Here is an 18,516-nt window from a genome sequence, read left to right as displayed (position 1 = left end):
TCAAAATTATAGTATATCAATGTTTGAGATGATATGGCTACTCTCAAACATAAAGTGTACTAGACTTTTTAAGGATATCAAAATAGTCAAAAGTCTGTATTTTGACAAAAGAATTTCATAATTTCCTTTTTTTTTCTTATATTCATTTTTAACCACCAGCCTTTATGTGATTAAAATAGTACATGCATCAAATAATTGAGATGCAAAACACACTTTATAAAGGAAATTTTCTGAAATTTAAATGTAATCAATCATACTAATGTTGACCTTATAATATGAGATAAATGAACATAAGTGTAGTGCACAAAATACTACATAATTCCAAATAACAATAGAAACATGGAGGCAAACTCATATTGAAATCATACCTTCAGATATTTATCTCATAATAAGGTAGCAAAGATTCAATAAACCACTAGATCCATTCATATAAAGTCAACCAATTATCTTGCATAGATTAATATGATATTAATCTTTTGATTGTTGAATATAACAACTCTTTATATGTTTCTCGAATTGTTATATTGTATTGATAATAACAATCAATACATATAACTCTTACAATCACAAATATGTAAGTCCAAGAAACATTCAAATTACTTGCAATCATACCAGATTATTAGAGAAAATCTGGATGAATTGCATAACCAAATAAGGTATCATATGAATGATACATATACATAGGATTAGTCAATAAATCTCAATTATTGAGAAAATAAACCATAGATCCCATGGCAAATTAAATTTGATTCATTTAAACTTGATACGAATCTCTAAAACATTTATCAGATTGCCAATAAACCATGAAATTATAAGCTAAACAACATGGTTAGAGGTTGGCTCTGATACCACATGTTAAACTAACTATGTACATGTGAATGTACTATGCAGTGGAAATTTAAATATACTTACCTCTAACCATTATTGTCAAGCACAAGTTGATCTCTTCTTGTATCTTTGACTTCTCCTTGTCTATTCTAACAATATAAAATATGTAGAAGAAGGAAAAGTAGAAAGAGAATTTAGAGTAAGGATCTTCTAGCCTATACCTAACCCAAAAGTGTACAATTGATGGAATACTACAGGCTATTTATAGGATAGGCTAGGGACCCTTACTGGCAAATACAAAAATCCCTAGGGTTTCCTTCCATCAAGGAAATCTTGCCAAAATTCATAACTGAAATTCATATTTTCTGACCAATTGATTGATTAACTGATTGAATAAGATATCAATTAACAATAGATATCAATCAATCACTAACAAATGGAATATACTAATTAATTATTAACAAAATATCAATCAATTAATCAGGATACCAATCACCAATCATTGCCTAATGGGAGATACCAATTAATTGTCAATCAATTAATTAGAATATCAATCAATCATGTAGGTCATAATTTGCCTCTAAAGGAGGTAAGTCTTACATGTTCGTCACGCTTTGATATTGACAAAGAGTTACCAACAAGTAACCTAATAGGGTTTGATAAGAGATCCTTAAAAACTCAATATCCAATACCCAACACCTCATATGTGTGTGTGTATATATGTATGAATACGTATGTATGTACGTGTGTCTACATATGCCTTACTATAAGATAAGCAAATGCCTAATGTTACTGTAGCAGCTTCTTGTGCTGACACATGGCACAATGGATGAATTTGGAGCTTTTTCTTCAGCTTTGTCTATAGTCTTGACATTGTCTTATGAAATTAATAACATTCCTTTAGATGTGCTCAATGACTTAAATTAGATTGCTGTTAACATTTCTTTATAAAGTTGCATTCTTTTTAGCAAACTTTTCAACCTCTACATTTTTAGCTGATTTTTTAACCTGAACATTCTAAACGGATATAATATAATTCAATTATCCAATTTATATAATTATATCAGCTGTACATTAACATTTGAAGATAGATTAACATAAGATTTAATTATTTCTATTCCAGTTTCCAACCTTATCATTTAAATCAATTAAATTATATTTGTTAAAGTAAATTATCATTTAAAGTTAATGTGAAGCAAAAGATTTTTAAAATTTATTGTATCCTATCATAAATAAGCTTTTCAATCTCTACATTTTCAACAAGTATAATTCAATTACAATTTATAGTTACTACTATTTACATTGACATTTAACCTTATATCTGACAAATATAGATTACATTTGTCAAAATAAGTTATTTTAAATTTATAACAAATAAATTATCATTTAAAGTTAATGTGAAGCAAAAGATTTTTTAAAATTCATTGTATCCTATCATAAATAAGCTTTTCAATCTCTACATTTTCAATAGGTATAATTCAATTACAATTTATAGTTACTACTATTTACATTGACATTTAAACTTATATTTGACAAATATAGATTATATTTGTCAAAATAAGTTATCGTTTAAAATTAATGAAAAACAAAGAATATTTAAAGTTTATCCTATCCTATTATAAAGAATAAGATTATTAGTTTTGTTTAGTGTAATGTAAATGTACATTTGTCTTTCTATTATAAACAAAGTATGGAATCTGGCAATATAATCTACATTTTTTTGTATTTTTATGTAAGAATCGAAGACAACCAAGTGAAATACATAAACAATGCAAAGATTACAAATGTAACAGTAAGTAAATAAAAAGGAAAGGATTGCAAACCAATTAACTACCCAACTCCTCTTGAGCTTGTAGATTAATTGAAACAAGCTACTTCAAGTTGATGAATTACAATTACTCTTGTGTACAAAGGAAAGTTCACCTCCTCCTTGCTCCGAACTCCACTCGGTCAAGTCAGAACATTTTACTATCCCTCAGGACAACCCTCACAGAATTACACTCATAAAGTATTCACTCACAAATGAAAAGCTTAAAAAGAACCTTACACCACTAAGACTATAAATCTTCTTTGAAGAGTATTTTCTCATTAAAATCTCTCTAGATCTTTTGTATCTTCAGTGTGAAAAAAAATTTGTTTGAAATATCTGACAAACCACTATTTATATAGGATCAAGAAAATGTCTCAATAATGCTTCTAACGGATAGAAAGTAGTTGAAGAGTCAACTAGCCGCTGGAGTGTCGGACGTCCGATAGCCCTGTTTTATGCGTCCGACAGCAGGCAGTGAGTTTAAGATATTTTTTTCAATTCTTTCGGACGTCCAGTGCAAGCTTTTTGTGCGTCCGACAGCAAACAAAGAGATTTGAGAAATTATCTTGTTTCTATCGGACGTCCGGTAAAGACATATTCAGCGTCCAATAGTTTTGTTGACTTCGAAGGATCCTATCGGACATCCGAAGGATGCGTCCGAAATTGTGCAATGATTATCGGACGTCTGGTACTGTCTTCTTGAGCATCTGACAGGTTCAGTATACTCTGTCTTTTTCAAATGTGCTTAATCTTTGAATCTGATTTGTTTCATTTCTGAAAAAGCCTTTGAGGAGATGTTAGCAACACCCATTTGTTTTGTAATCATCAAAAGATAGGGACCAAGGTCAACATTCTCCCCCTTTTTGATGATGACAAAACAATGGATGGAAAAAAAAATTGAGCATATAAGCATAAGCTCCCCCTCACACAAAGCATCTAAACTTATGAATTCAGAATAACTCCCCCTTACACATAGCATACATTTCTCTCCCCTTTTGTCATCATAAGATGAGAGTAAAAAATCAATTATCATAATCCAGCAACAATAACAGAGTATAAGAACAAAAAAATGACAGCAATCACCAACATATCACAGAGAATTTGATATCAAAAGAGGTATCAACATATGACAGAAAGTTTAGCAAATCATCATAAGTTCAAAATTATTATTTTTTCTTCCTCTTTTTTGATATCATACAAATTCAGTAAAATTTAAAAATATCGAGGAAAAACTCAGTTCAAAACATCAGAAACATCAAAAGATAATTATAAAAGAGCATTATGAACAAGAATCTCATCAAACTTAACAATATCTCCTACTTGTTAGTATCATGTCTAACTATCCACATGCATTTCATACCTCTTCTCAAATTATTTCTCACATAACAATCATTTTTCATGTGACCTTTTTGACAACAAAAATTACATATAACCAAAGAGTTCTGTACATGAACAGGTTTAATAAATCTTACTTGTCTTCTCTTATAAATAGCAAATTCATTTGCAGCAGAATTTATCTTAAAATGAGATTTTGATTTATTACTTTGAAAACAGTTTTGTTTTTTATGTTGGAGCAACTCATTTAAATTATCCATCCTTCTTTTCAAATCATCTTGTTCCTTTTTTAACATTTCACAAAAACTTATTTTTCTATCAAGTTCAAAGTGTAAAACAGTCTCACTCCTTTTTAAGAAATCACTTTCAGTTTTCAACCTTTTATTTTTTTGAAAAACACGTGCATTGTCCTGAAGAAGAAAGCTAATTTTATGTTTTAATTCCTTGTTTCTAGCATAAGATTCTTTCAACATGCAGTTTTATAATGAAAGATTCAAGATCATCATCAATTTTATCATCACTTTCAAATTGAGAGTTAGAAGAAGTTACCGCATCATCTCCAATGGCCATGAAAACCAATTGAACAGATTTTTCTTCCTCTTCAATATCACCGTCGAGTTGCACCCATTCCATGTGAACTAGAAGTTGTTGAATCTTGATTTTCTTTCACCTTTTCTCTTCTTCATTGGACACTCACCCATGTAGTGTCCAAACTGACCACATTCATAGCATTTGTCATCTTGCTTTTTGTTGGCCTCATACTTTTCTTTGTTTCTTGCATTATTGAATTGATTAGAATATGAATTGCTAGATCCTCCTCTTCTGAATCTCCTTTTGTTAAGGATCCTCTTGAAACTTCTTGTTATGAGAGCAAGATCACTGTCATCAACTTCTGCATCTTTTTCATTTAGGGAGGTAGAATCATTTTCATCTTGAGATACCTTTAGAGCAATGCTCCTTCTTACTTTCGCATCCTCCTCCTCTTGCACTTTGGACTTAAGTTTCAGCTCATAAGAGGTTAGAGAATTAATAAGAGATTCAATAGGCATAGTATTCAAATCTTTAGCCTCTTCAATAGCAGTCATTTTATTTTCCCAATCATTGGACAAGACATTCAGGATTTTTCTATTTTTCTCACCTAGAGAGTATTCTTTTTCCAGCACCTCCAAATTCTTAATGAGGTCATTGAATCTACAATACATCTCATCAATGTTTTCATGATGTTGCATCTTGAAGGATTCATACTTTGTAACTAGAATGGATTTCTTTTGTTCTCTAACATTCTCACTACCTTCATGAATTTCTCTCAATTTATCCCAAATTTTCTTGGCTGACTTGCAGCCTTTGACTCTAATATATTCATTTGAGTCTAAAACGTAATATAATACATTCATGACTTTTGCATTTAAGGTGAGATGAGCTCTATTTATAGCAGTCAGTTCACTTCTTATTTTTGGTCTAGATCTATGAGTATTTTCATCTATAAGAGAGGCATCATATGGACCTTCACTAATAATAAACCACAATTCAATATCAATAGATTGCAAAAAAATAATCATTCTTTCTTTCCAACTCACATAATTTGACCCATTAAACATCGGTGGTCTAATGACAGAATGTCCTTCAAAAAATATAGCATTATTGGTTGTCATTTTTACTCCCAAACCGATTGAGCTTAATCTCTAGGAGACCAAGCTCTGATACCAATTGTAAAGATCGAAAACAACCAAGTGAAATACATAAACAATGCAAATATTACAAATGTAACAGTAAGTAAATAAAAAGGAAAGGATTGCAAACCAATTAACTACCCAACTTCTCTTGAGATTGTAGATTAATTGAAACAAGTTATTTCAAGTTGATGAATTACAATCACTCTTGTGTACAAAGGAAGGTTCACCTCTTCCTTGCCCCGAACTCCACTCGGTCAAGTCAGGACGTTTTACTATCCCTCAGGACAAGAGCTACACTCATGAAGTATTCACTCACAAATGAAAAGCTTACAAAGAACCTCACACCACTAAGACTACAAATCTTCTTTGAAGAGTATTTTCTCATTAAAATCTCTCTAGATCTTTTGTATCTTCAGTGTGCCAAAGTTGTTTGAAATATCTGACCAACCACTATTTATATAGGATCAAGAAAGTGCCTCAATAATACTTCCAACGGATAGAAAGTAGCTGAAGAGTCAACTAGCCGTTGGAGTGTCGGGCGTCCGATAGCCCTGTTTTATGCGTCTAAAAGCAGACAGTGAGTTTAAGAGATTTTCTTCAATTCTTTCGAACGTTCGGTGCAAACTTTTTGTGTGTCCGACAGCAAACAAAGAGATTTGAGAAATTATCTTGTTTCTATCGGACGTCCGGTAGAGACATATTCAGCGTCCGATAGTTTTGTTGACTTCGAAAGATCCTATCGGACGTCCGAAGAATGCGTCCGAAGTTGTGCAATGATTATCGGACGTTCGGTACTGTCTTCTTGAGCGTCCGACAGGTTCAGCATACTCTGTCTTTTTCAAATGTGCTTAATCTTTGAATCTGATTTGTTTCATTTCTGAAAAAACCTTTGAGGAGATGTTAACAACACCCATTTGTTTTGTAATCATCAAAAGATAGGGACCAAGGTCAACATTTTATTTATTTTATTGTCATCTAAAATTATTCAATTGAACTAAAACTTCCGCTTAATATATTATATTTTTTATTATCAATTCTATTTTAATTCATTTATATCTTTGGTTCTTAAAGTGCCAATGCCAGTTAAAGGTTGAATACTTCCAGTTGAGAGTTCAATATACTTCCAACTTATTTCCATTCAAGGAATTCAGAAAGTTATCGATTCCAGTTAAGAGTATTCCAGAAATCAACTTACAGATTGGTTGGTTGTCCAGTTTTTACTCTGGTTTACTTGTAACAAAGTAAAAAAAAAAAACAAGCTTTCTCCAACCACTCCATTCTACACCTAATCAGATTAGACAGTTGCTCTTTTTTGTAAGGGTTAGGTTGTACTTTACAGAAATATCAATCTTCTGATAAGTTATCAGTTGTATTTCACCTTTTCATAACCATTAGATTCAAAAACAAAGTACTGGATTTGTTGAGATTGAATAGTGCACCTTTGAATGACACAGTCCATGCTACTATGTTTATCAATAGCTGCTGTTCTGCTTTATTTCTCCTCCATGCGTAGATAGCAGAAACGAGTCTTCCTTCACTTTCTTACTCTCTGATCGCTTGATAATACAAATTTTCTTAGTTTGTCCTTCATCATATATTGCGTATTTATACCTTATTGTAGTAACATATAGTTTCTTTTACATGTTTTCCATTTTTACGTTGCAGCATTGCTTTCATCATTGAAGATTTTGGCTTGCACTGCTACTTTACTTCCCGGTTAGTCATATTACTCCTAACTAGCCTACCTAATGTTTGATAAAATGCTTGTTAGGCTTTCTTGATGCTTCACATTTACGAATTTTCATGAGCCTTTGTAGTTGCTTATTATTAAATTATATATACTCTATGCTTATGATTGTGAAGCTCTGGTAATGAATTTTCAAACTGCGTAGTGTAAGCTATTTGTTCATCTCCAAGATGTTTGCTTATCTCTTTAATGCATAACTAAGATAATTGAAGGTATGTTCGTCATTAGTTAAATTCTTATATTCACAAGAAAAGAAAAAAGGATTCAGACAAGCTAGCATAATTGTTGACTCAGCTAACAAAAGATGTGAAAGCAAAATTTTTGCCAATCAATCTCAAGAAATTACAACATGCAAGTCAAAGACCAAAATTTCAAAACTTCACTACCTACATCATTCACTGTTGTTCTCGTTCTGCATGGCAAAGAGCCTACTACACACGGCTATGCCCTGATGTCTAATTTACAAGACATTCCTTGCCGCATTTAAGTAACCATTGAGAAAAGAAAAACTACAGAAGGTAGGCTTACCTTAGATGGAAATCAAAAAGACTGCGTTTATATCATTTTCAGATGAAGAAACAATCTTCAACTGAACCAGTCAACATTCCCCTACCGAATATTGATAGAGAGCATCTGCAAAATGCCTGTCAAACTGTAAACAATGAAAATGTTGAGCTTGCTAAAAATAGGCTACAAGCTTATATTAGACGGAAATGTAAAAAGTGTTGCAGTGAAACTGTCCAGCCTACTCAGGCTGTTTGTACTAGAAGCATAACTACATGCGACAGTATAATCCAGCCATCAAGAAATTCTGAAAACATTGCTACACCTATGAACCATAATAAAGGTAATTCCTTTTATGACTCATCAAACCTTTAATGTATCATTTACTTGATATTTTATTTACTAAAATTATGATCTTATGATCTTATACGTGAAATCAATCATTGCAAGATCAAGCAATGCAACCGTCATGTCAACAGCAAAACCATATGCCAAAGAAAAGAAAACGTTCAGGTTATAGTCAATATTTTTTACTTTATGTTGATTAAAAAAATATCTTACTATAAAAGTTTCTAATGTAGTTAGTTATTATATTTTGTTTTACTTTAGGAAGCACTCCTAAGAAAGGAAGACAGTTGTTAGACTATATAGTTGACACTCCTGATATTCTGCCAAAACAAAAAGACTGTCCGCATTGTGGAGCTAAAAAGTTTTACTCAGAAACAGCAAACCTTTGCTGTGCTAACGGCGATATAGTCCTCGCGCAGAATAAGCTTCCAGATGTTTTGAGAGAACTCTAAACTTTGTCATCTGACGAAGCAAAAACATTTAGGCAGTTGATTAGAACTTACAATAATCACCTTGGATTCACATCTTTTGGCGTTAAATGTGAAAAGAATCTTTCTAAACGAAACAAAGGAGTGTATACATTTAAAGTACAAGGACAAGTGTATCATTTTCTAAACAACTTGACACCTGCTAGCAATCCAGGCAGTAACATGCAATTGTATTTTCATGATGTTGAAAATGAGCTTTCTAACCGTAAAGCTGTCTGTCCAAGACTATCAGAAAATGTAATTAAAAAAATTATGACTGTTCTTGAAAACAATCCATATGCAAAATTTTTTAGGAGCTTAAGCAATGTTCCTAATTTATCCAGCTATAAGATAATTCTGCGTACTCTGCCTGATGTTGACCAGAGGGTATTCAAGGTCGAGCTCAAATTAACTATCAAAAAGCTCCTTTCTGATATTTTGCATGCCCTAACTGTGATCAACCCACTGACTTCATAGGAACCTTGGACATTAATTGCCAATATTGCAGAATGAAAATCAACCCCTCTCCTAGGCAAGTAAACTATATTTTAATGCATCTAAAAATTTTTCCCTCATCATTAATGAAAAATTAACTAAATGGCTAATACATCTAATTGCATATATAGAGCTTGCATTGCACTTGCCATAGTTGATGCCACAGGATAAATAGATACAATTGCCTTGGGAGAACAAGCTGAAACATTGATGTCCATTCCAACTGCTGAACTAAGCGAACTAAACAATCAGGTATCGAAGAAAAGCAACTACAAACTACGGACATATTAAATTTGTTTTGCTTCTTAATGTGTTCCTATCTAATTGTAGTAGAATATGAATTTACTTCATCATATAACACAAGCAATCCAAGGAAAAAAAACTCCTCTGTTTTGTTAAAAAGCGGCTCCAAGAGAAAAAACAATCAAAGGAACGGCATTCACCATTGTCACAAGCTACGAAGTTGAACAGCTCGCAGCTGACCAGCAAACTTCAATAAACCTTCACAATGATCATCCATAGCATTAATTTCCAACAATATAATGCTTCTGTTCTTCAACACTGAACTACTTCTGTTTTAATGTAATTATCTTGTATCTCTTTATCATTTGCATTAATGTACTTCAACGTTTTAAACCTGTTATCTTGTATTTGTCGATCCTTCATGTTAATACTTCAATTTACTCTCTTTTGCCTTCAATTTCTCTGCATTACACAAACGTTCCATCAAGCATTTCAAGGTGGGCACTGGTTGTGCCACAGCCAGGCCTTACTAGTATAGATATATATCTTTGTGTGTATGTCTTCTTAGTTCTTAGGTTCCAATTTACTAGTCCGATAATAACATGTTTCTTAATTTTATGACCTAGTAATATATAACTCTAACCCGATATAAGAATATTGATTTAATCTTTCATTAAATGTTGGATTTTTCCAATGCAAGTTTAAGAACTGTCATTTACAAATAAAAACCTCAATGTAATGTGTCAATTTTGTATGATGTGTGTATTCATTTTAGTTTGATAAAATTTTATTTTTCTGTTTTAAACTATTCGACATAGTGGGTAGATAAAACTTTTAGAATTACCTCATATAGGATATGGTAAACTACTTAAATACTAAAATTTTAAATGCTCAATTATTTACTAATTTTAAAAACATTTTTTTGTTGTGAATTTATACAAAAACCAATAATTTAAATATAAAAATTACAATAGTTCTACATGTTCATTCATATTAATTTTAAAAATTTAATGTATATTAAAAGTTCAATTATTTACTAATTTTTAAAAATTTATTTACATACTTTTACTATAATATGATAGTATACATCAAATAATGTACCCCATTTAAAAACTTGGTAGATATTCTTTTTTTTATAAATATTCTTTTATATAATTTAAAATTTTATAATGATCATAAATTTAGAATTATATATTCATATTTAATTAAGTAGAAAAACATCTAGCAATCTATTTTCCTTTATCAATAAACTAGTTTTGTACCCGTTCGTTGAATGGAAATCGTCAAAAAATAATAAACTTTAGTCAATTTATAAAAATGTCAATATAAAATACATATTTAATGTATAATTTATTATAATTTGTCTTAAGTATATTACTATGTGCGCATTGTAATGTAAAGTATTCTTATAATATAAATTTGAACATCTAATTCAGTGAATAATAATTCAAAAATAGAAAAAATAATATTCAACAATACTATAATATTCAAAAACTTGAAAATAAATAAAAAGTGCAGTAAATAGTATCAAACAATATTCTACTATTCAGAAACTTTTTTTTGTTTTTTTTTGTTTGAACATTCTACTCGATTTGTCCATGCAAATCAGCATTTATTGATTTTCTATTATCACTGCATGATAGCGAAGTAAGATAACTAAGTATAAAAAAATAAATGATTTATCGCATTCAAGTTTGTGTATAACAATACGTAAAGATTATAATTAAGTAAACGGCCAGAGTGTTTTAATTAACTAATGAATTTACAGATATATCTAATATCGCATTACTTTCCAGTGCCTTTTGTTTTTTATTGTTTTTCCTGAAGGCAAATTAACAAACATCGTAGTATATGATCACAAAAATCAATTAACAAACATGCTAGAAAAAATCCTACAAAAATAACAATGAAAGTACTTGTTTAAATCCTATGTCTTCATACAAAACAAATAGAAAATAAAACAAAAAACAAAACAAAATTCAAGATATGTTACTAATCTCTTACAATTGAAAATCAACATGCCTTTTTAAAATATATATATATATATACATATATATATATATATATATATATATATATATATATATATATAGAAAGAAGATGTACCTAATAATCAAGAGGAGTGAAAATCCAAAATCGATACTTTAATATGCCAACCTCTTGCACTCGAAATACCTAACAATGAATTTGATGCTTGAAATCAGTATATTAGAGGCTATTTGTAGTGTAGACATATGAAATAAGAATTAATAAAAATACAAAGAGATATTGATATGAACATTAAAAGTATGTTTATCTTAATTTAAGTTGCTTACAGTACGTAAGTTTGTAAATGGGTCCACACTCGAGTCCTTTAAGTGCATGAACTCCTATGATTTGGATCCACACACGAAATACTCCCCACCATCTGGGCAGAGATGTATTGTGATTAAGGAATTATTGGCAGAAATATATTTAAAAAAAAAAAAAGACGGGCGGTAAGACACTATGGACGGAGACCTTTCTCTTGGATTGGAGGATACTACGGACGAAGGGTCAGGTAAGGGCCTTCGGGGTGCAAAACTTCAACAAATATCTAATGTTTTATCTCATCTTTCTTTAGCTATGATAATGGGATTTTATTTCTTTGGTTGATGACACTCCATTTTCTTTATGGACTTTTCTAGAATTTTTCAATCAGATGAAGTGTCATTTCTCTTTATACATCAATTATGGATGGGGACTGTGAGTCTTGTAAAAACTTTCTCGGGCTAACTTTCTTTAATTTTCATGTCTAGATTGTTTATATGTTGTTTTATATATGGGTAGATTATTTTAAAATAAAAAGGATCTATGATAAAGCTGTTAAAAAAAAAAAGAATAGGACACTATAAAAAAAAATATTATCATTTATTCCTATATATCTAATAGAGGAGATTTATGTCTCTTTTATTTATATCGCATTACTTTCCAGTTCCTTTTTTGGGTAGGAAATAAGAATCATATAATATTAAGAATTTTTATAGGAAATAAGGATTGATATATATACAAACAAAAAAGGAGCAAGCCACGTAGGAAACTATTTGCCGTCTCGTTAAGCCACGTAAGAAAGAAAAAATATGAAGGGATAAGTATCAGGATATGACTTTATTATATATATATATATATATATATATATATATGATATTCAGTTTTAAATAATATTGATAAATCTATCAGTGTAACAGTTAATTCTTTTTTTACACTAAGTTAATTCAACATTAAGAGAAAAGATGATGAATAATTTGAATACTAATCAATGATATAGTAGTGAGAGGAAGTAATTTATGAAATATATAAGATTTCAATAATTGTGATTTAAATGGTATTACTATACTTGTGCGTAATAATTTGGTAGAAACCGATATCATTAAGATAAGATTAGTTATTTTTTAAAGCTATTTTAAAATTAAAGATAATTTTTAAGCATATAATATAATCATTGTAATAATTTGATAGAAAACAGATATCATTAAGATAATATTAGTTAAGATTACCTATTTTTTAAAGTTATTTTAAAATTAGAGATAATTTTTAAACGATAAATATAATCCAAATAGGATTAGTATGGATAAACCCAAATGAACCATAATCCATTAATTCTTTTCAATCAGTCATAACACATAGGAGTGAGAAACACTGTGATTAAAATAGTTATATATATAGATGCGAATTAAGATTTGGTAGAGTTTTTTGAAGGTAACCTGTCATCCCTATAGACTAGCTTCAAATCCCCTATCTCCAAAATAGTCTCTGTCCTCTTTGTCCCTTATTTGTACAGCTGTCACGTGTCTCTAGCCTTTTGTTAACCTAAATTCAAATAAATCGATAATAATCGGTTTACAAATTTACTCAAAATTAATTCAAAAAGATAATTCAAAAATTTTTTATTTTCTTTTTAACAAAAAGAGTCTTGTTAATTTGGGGTAAAAAAATAAAGAAGAGTTTTAGTTGATTTCTATGTTTATGATCAACAAGACTCTTTTTTGTTAAAAAGAAAATAAAAAAAAGGTTTGAGTTATCTGTTTTAATTGATTTTAAGTAAACTTGTAAATCAATTATTATCGGTTTATTTGAGTTTGGGTTAACAAAAGGCTTGAGACACGTGGCAACTGTACAAATAAGGAACAGAGGCTACTTTGGCGACAGAGAATTCGAAGCCCTATAGACTACCCTTTTGCTCGTTGCCTTCCTTGAATCTCGTAAAACGAGTATAATTCACACGAAAGTTTTTGAAATCAATAACATGAAAAGAAGGGATTAACGATTTACACGTGAGGTTAATGTGGGGGTTAAAAAGATTATTTCAAGATGTGAAGGACAATTTTGGTCCTTTTTCCCCTATGTATATCCTGTCCAATTTTAATTTGTGCTTTATTCATAAAATCTTGTTGGAAATTTTTTACTCAAGATATATACCCTTTTAAGATGATTTCAAATAAAATAATTTGTTTCACAAATTTCAATCACCTTTTTATGTCACACATATCACATCACAAAAAGTGCTACACAAATTATCTCAAATAAGCCATCTAAATAAACTCCTGTCCAAACAAACCCAGCGTTTCTATAATTTGCAATGTGTGATTTGTTAGAAACTTCCGCATAATTGAGCTAGATGTATTTTTTCGAATGGAAATAGACGGCGTAACTGCAAAACCGAGTATTACTGATCTTAATCTCTTGGGTTCAGACTCTTAAATTTATTTATACTAGTATTTTGACCCGTACTATGCACAGGGTTATATTTCAAATCAAAATAATATTTTATATATTTATATATTGTTGTACAAATATATATATATAGACTAAAAATTTTAAAGAAGTGTATGCTTAATATCTTGAAAAAAAATTTAATCTATAATGATTTACATGATAAAAGAATTGTTAACGTATTTAAGGAGAGGGTTAAGTTGGGTGGTAAGGTGAAAAGAGTTTTGTAAAAAAAAAGTCAAATTATCAATAACCGACAAAACATATTATATTATACCCATATATCAAACTGATAATATAAAAAAATAACCAATTTATTTTCTTCCATTTTTAGAAAAAAAATCTTTCTCATATCTTGTGCCCCTAAAATTGTTGACTGCATTTAGATTAGCATTTTTCATAAATTTTAATGAATATTTTTAAAAAAATTCTCCGTAATATGTGTTTTTAGAGTTCTTAAAATTATTAAAAATCACCATCATTTCTCTCTTCTCTTATACGCCAGTTAGTCATCAAATGCCTCCTACGATTTTTATATCTTCTATCATGGTACCATCATCTCTATTATTATTGTTTTTTTTTTGTCATCTCTGTCATATTCCTGCAATCCCCTTTCTTCTTTTTTCCCTTTTCCGCTCATCCTTGTAACCCATATTTTTTCTTCAACCTTTCCTGCTACTTTTCAACATCTCACCATTTTCTTCCCTCGCTCCTCCCCCTATACCTAACCTCTAAATTCATATCCCTGCGACCCAATATATTTAACTTTACCTATCACAATGAAAATATAAAATTAAAAATTAATTACAATGGTTGCAATTATTAGTATTTAAAAATGGAAATGAAAAACTGATAATATCTACAATATATTTTTCTTTTGATTTACTCTCCCACTAATAAATTTCAAACCAAATTCCTATATAAGCGGAGCCACTACTTTTTTTAAATTAGAAAGGCATAGGAGCCACTTCTTACTTAAGAAAATGTTATTTGCACTGAATATTTTATTATTTTGCAATTCCACCATTTGTTTTATCATATAGTCTAATTAATGAAAATTATATGATCAAAATGATTATTAAAGTGTGAATAACAAAAATGGAGTATAAATAATCTTACTTATTTAAATTAATAAGAAAGCATAAAAGGATGTTATATTTGTTATCTCTTCTTATGGTCTAGTAGAAGTTTTAATTGTTGTAGAATCATAAATAACGCAAGACAATTGAAAACGTGATAGGTTGAAGTTCAAATAGGATAACATGCACATTAACCAATAATTTGAAATGAAATGATTTTAAAAAGTAACCAACAATTTCAAATGTGAAGAGTAGATGTTGAAATTGAGAGGAATATATTTTATAAATTAAATTAAATGTGAAATGCTAGAAAAATGGAATTAGTAGTGGGAAGATGCGTGGATGTTTGTTGTTAAAAATCCCTTCTCAAATTCATTTAGATATAGATATCACTCAGTTTTTCTAAAATTTTTAAAATCTTACTTCCCCTATTAGCTTGACAAGGCCAAAATGTCCCTATCAATGGTTCAAATTGACAACATTGTCCTTGCACTCTTAATAACTATTTAACCAAAAGGCAAAACAAAAAGAGAATTTTTAAACCAAAAAGTATAGATTAAAAAAAAACCAGATCGCTATCCAATATTGGTCTATATTTCTCTCTGTTGAGATAGAAATGGAATAGCAAAAGATGTGGATAATTTAAATTTAGTCAAAGTTAGCCAGTTAAAAGGATTTTGATAGCTAATTAAGACCTTGAAAATTTTTGGTGGGACAGTTACAAGGAAGTCAAGAAATTTTTTAGGAAATATGTTTTAATACATATGTAATTTAAGTTGTCCTAAAAATTAAAATAATCTCTTCATATGTGTAATTTGTAATATACATCCTACTTATAGAAAAAAAATTATAAATAAGTCAAAATTTAAAAACTTATTCAAAAAATGATCGAATGACTAAATATATATCTAGGAATATAGTATGCTTTCCAAAACATCATTGGTTATACTAGGTAATAGTTGTTCTATGCCTAAAAAATTACTCATTATTGCATTTATAACCACTAATGTTTTCATCTTTTTTTTAAGCTTATTTTATTTTTTATTGTTGTTGTAAGCATCATATGTAGGATCACATAAGGGTGGTATTGGAATAAAAATTTTCTCCTTCTTGCATTTCCTCTAAAGGGAGCTAAAGTGTTAAAAAAATCTCATTCTAAAGGAGGTATGTGAGATTTTGAAAAATTTAAAGGGTGCTAAGTGATATTGTGAGAAACATCAAGGGAGGTATCTAAAATTATCCCCATACAAAAATATATAGTGATAACAAGCACAAAGCACAATAAGTTTTGATGTATTGCATCAACAATTAGAAAGTAAAATTAAATGCTGTCTAATGTTGAACTCAAACTTCGATATTGAGAGAGAAAATCCATTCTCACGAGTTGTTGTTGTTGTGTTACCTCAGGCAAACTTTAATAGATAAAAATATGACAATGTGGGTTAAGGATTTAAAATAGATTATTCTCGAGTTCATGAGCTCCAAGTTCATGTTTGCCTTAATTATCTCTACTATATAAAGTCATAGTTGTGGTAGTAATTGGTATAAATATGTTTTGTCATTTTTTGAACTTTAAATTTTATTTTTATAAAAAATTAATTTTTATCCTAATCAGCTAATCATAATATGTCAAGATACCTACTTATAACCACCATAAATATTGTAATTATCAAATTACTATAACCATATAAATCAAAACTCTTTAATAATAAAAAAAACATTGAATGTGTCCTTATTATAACCATACAATATTTACATGAAATTAATTCATTTTAAATATTTCTAAACTGCACACACATTGAATGTGCCCTTAACACATTGTCAGTGTAATTAACAAACCCTTGCGCTCAACTTGATACCATAATAGATAGCATGTATTAGCCAAATAAAAACGTCATGCTATCAAAAAGTTCCTTAGCATTATAGATAAAGAAAATAATTCTTAAAGGTACTTTTTAAAGTTGAAAGTTGGCAAATTTTACTAGCCACAAGGCCGAATATCAGCCAAATAGAAGATACAAAAATCAGGAGGGACTAGAACAAACTCTTCCGGACTAAACACTAAGCTGGCTGTCTAATCCCAATATCTATAACAAGTCGTTTATTAGAAACAAATTTAGAGTTAATTTGATAATATATTTGTCTTTTTCACTAATATATAGACACTTTCTGATATTCGGACACTATCTCCACATACTGCTTCAGTTGTGCAATCTAACATCAGGCAGCAGAACCTGTATAGCTGAGAATATGATCATAAAAGTATAGGTAATAGAAACCAGTTGCTTATAAAGGTTAGCTATGTTTGAAGCAACTTCTTTCGTTTTTTCATTGGAGGAAGAAAATACCAAAAGAAAAAGAAAAAAAAAAGGAAGTGTAGGTAGAATGAATCAGTTTCTTTTTGTCATGAAAAAGGGTCTAATATTCAAAAACATTACATAAACTTAACAATTTAGAATTAATCTTTCTTAAATTGACAGTCTATACACTAGCGAACTATATGATTAAATGAAACTCCAAATTTTGCATATATAAGATGTATCAAGACTCGCTAATATATGCACTATTTAAAGCATGAAAGTTTAGGAAAATGATTTAACCTATTTTGAGTGTCATACCTTCAATTTAAATTTATTGTTGGACAGTTAAATAACTATTTCACACCCTTAAATTATAACAAGTTCAATCATTTAAAGTTTGAACAACTAGTTGAAGTTGAAGGAATGCTCCAAAAAAGAATGATAAAATTTCCCGAAAGTTTCATCCCAACTTTTACTGTTCGTTCCTGCTCAATGGAAGTTAATTGAAAAGGCATACTAGTTGTTTTTAATCGAATGACATAACAACTAGAGATGTAGATGAAGCTAATCAAGTTGAATCCCTGACATTCAAACTTGTTTGATTATTTAAACGAATTTAAAATTTTATTTAAATTTGATTTGTTTATTTGATGAACTGAGGTTAAATGAGTTTTTAATCGAATTTGAAATTTATCTAATATAAACTGTTGTTTAAATTTAACCTATCCAGTTGGCAAACCAAATTCGAACAAATTCCTATACAAACCGAACTCAATTCAAATATTAAGTAATTTTGATTCATCTTTCAGCCCTATTAACAACTAGACAATGCAGTAAGCCTACCCGTATGGTTTAACCCTTGTTTCGTGTAGATATGGACTCTCTTCTGTTTGTTATGGATCACGGCCAGCCCAATTCAGCAATTGCCCAAGTCACTTTTGGCAAGAAGGCAATTT

The sequence above is a fragment of the Coffea arabica genome, chromosome 8c (assembly GCF_036785885.1).
Source record: "Coffea arabica cultivar ET-39 chromosome 8c, Coffea Arabica ET-39 HiFi, whole genome shotgun sequence".
NCBI lineage: Eukaryota > Viridiplantae > Streptophyta > Magnoliopsida > Gentianales > Rubiaceae > Coffea > Coffea arabica.
The sequence above is the reverse complement of the archived record's forward strand: the minus strand, read 5'-3'. Positions refer to the sequence as shown.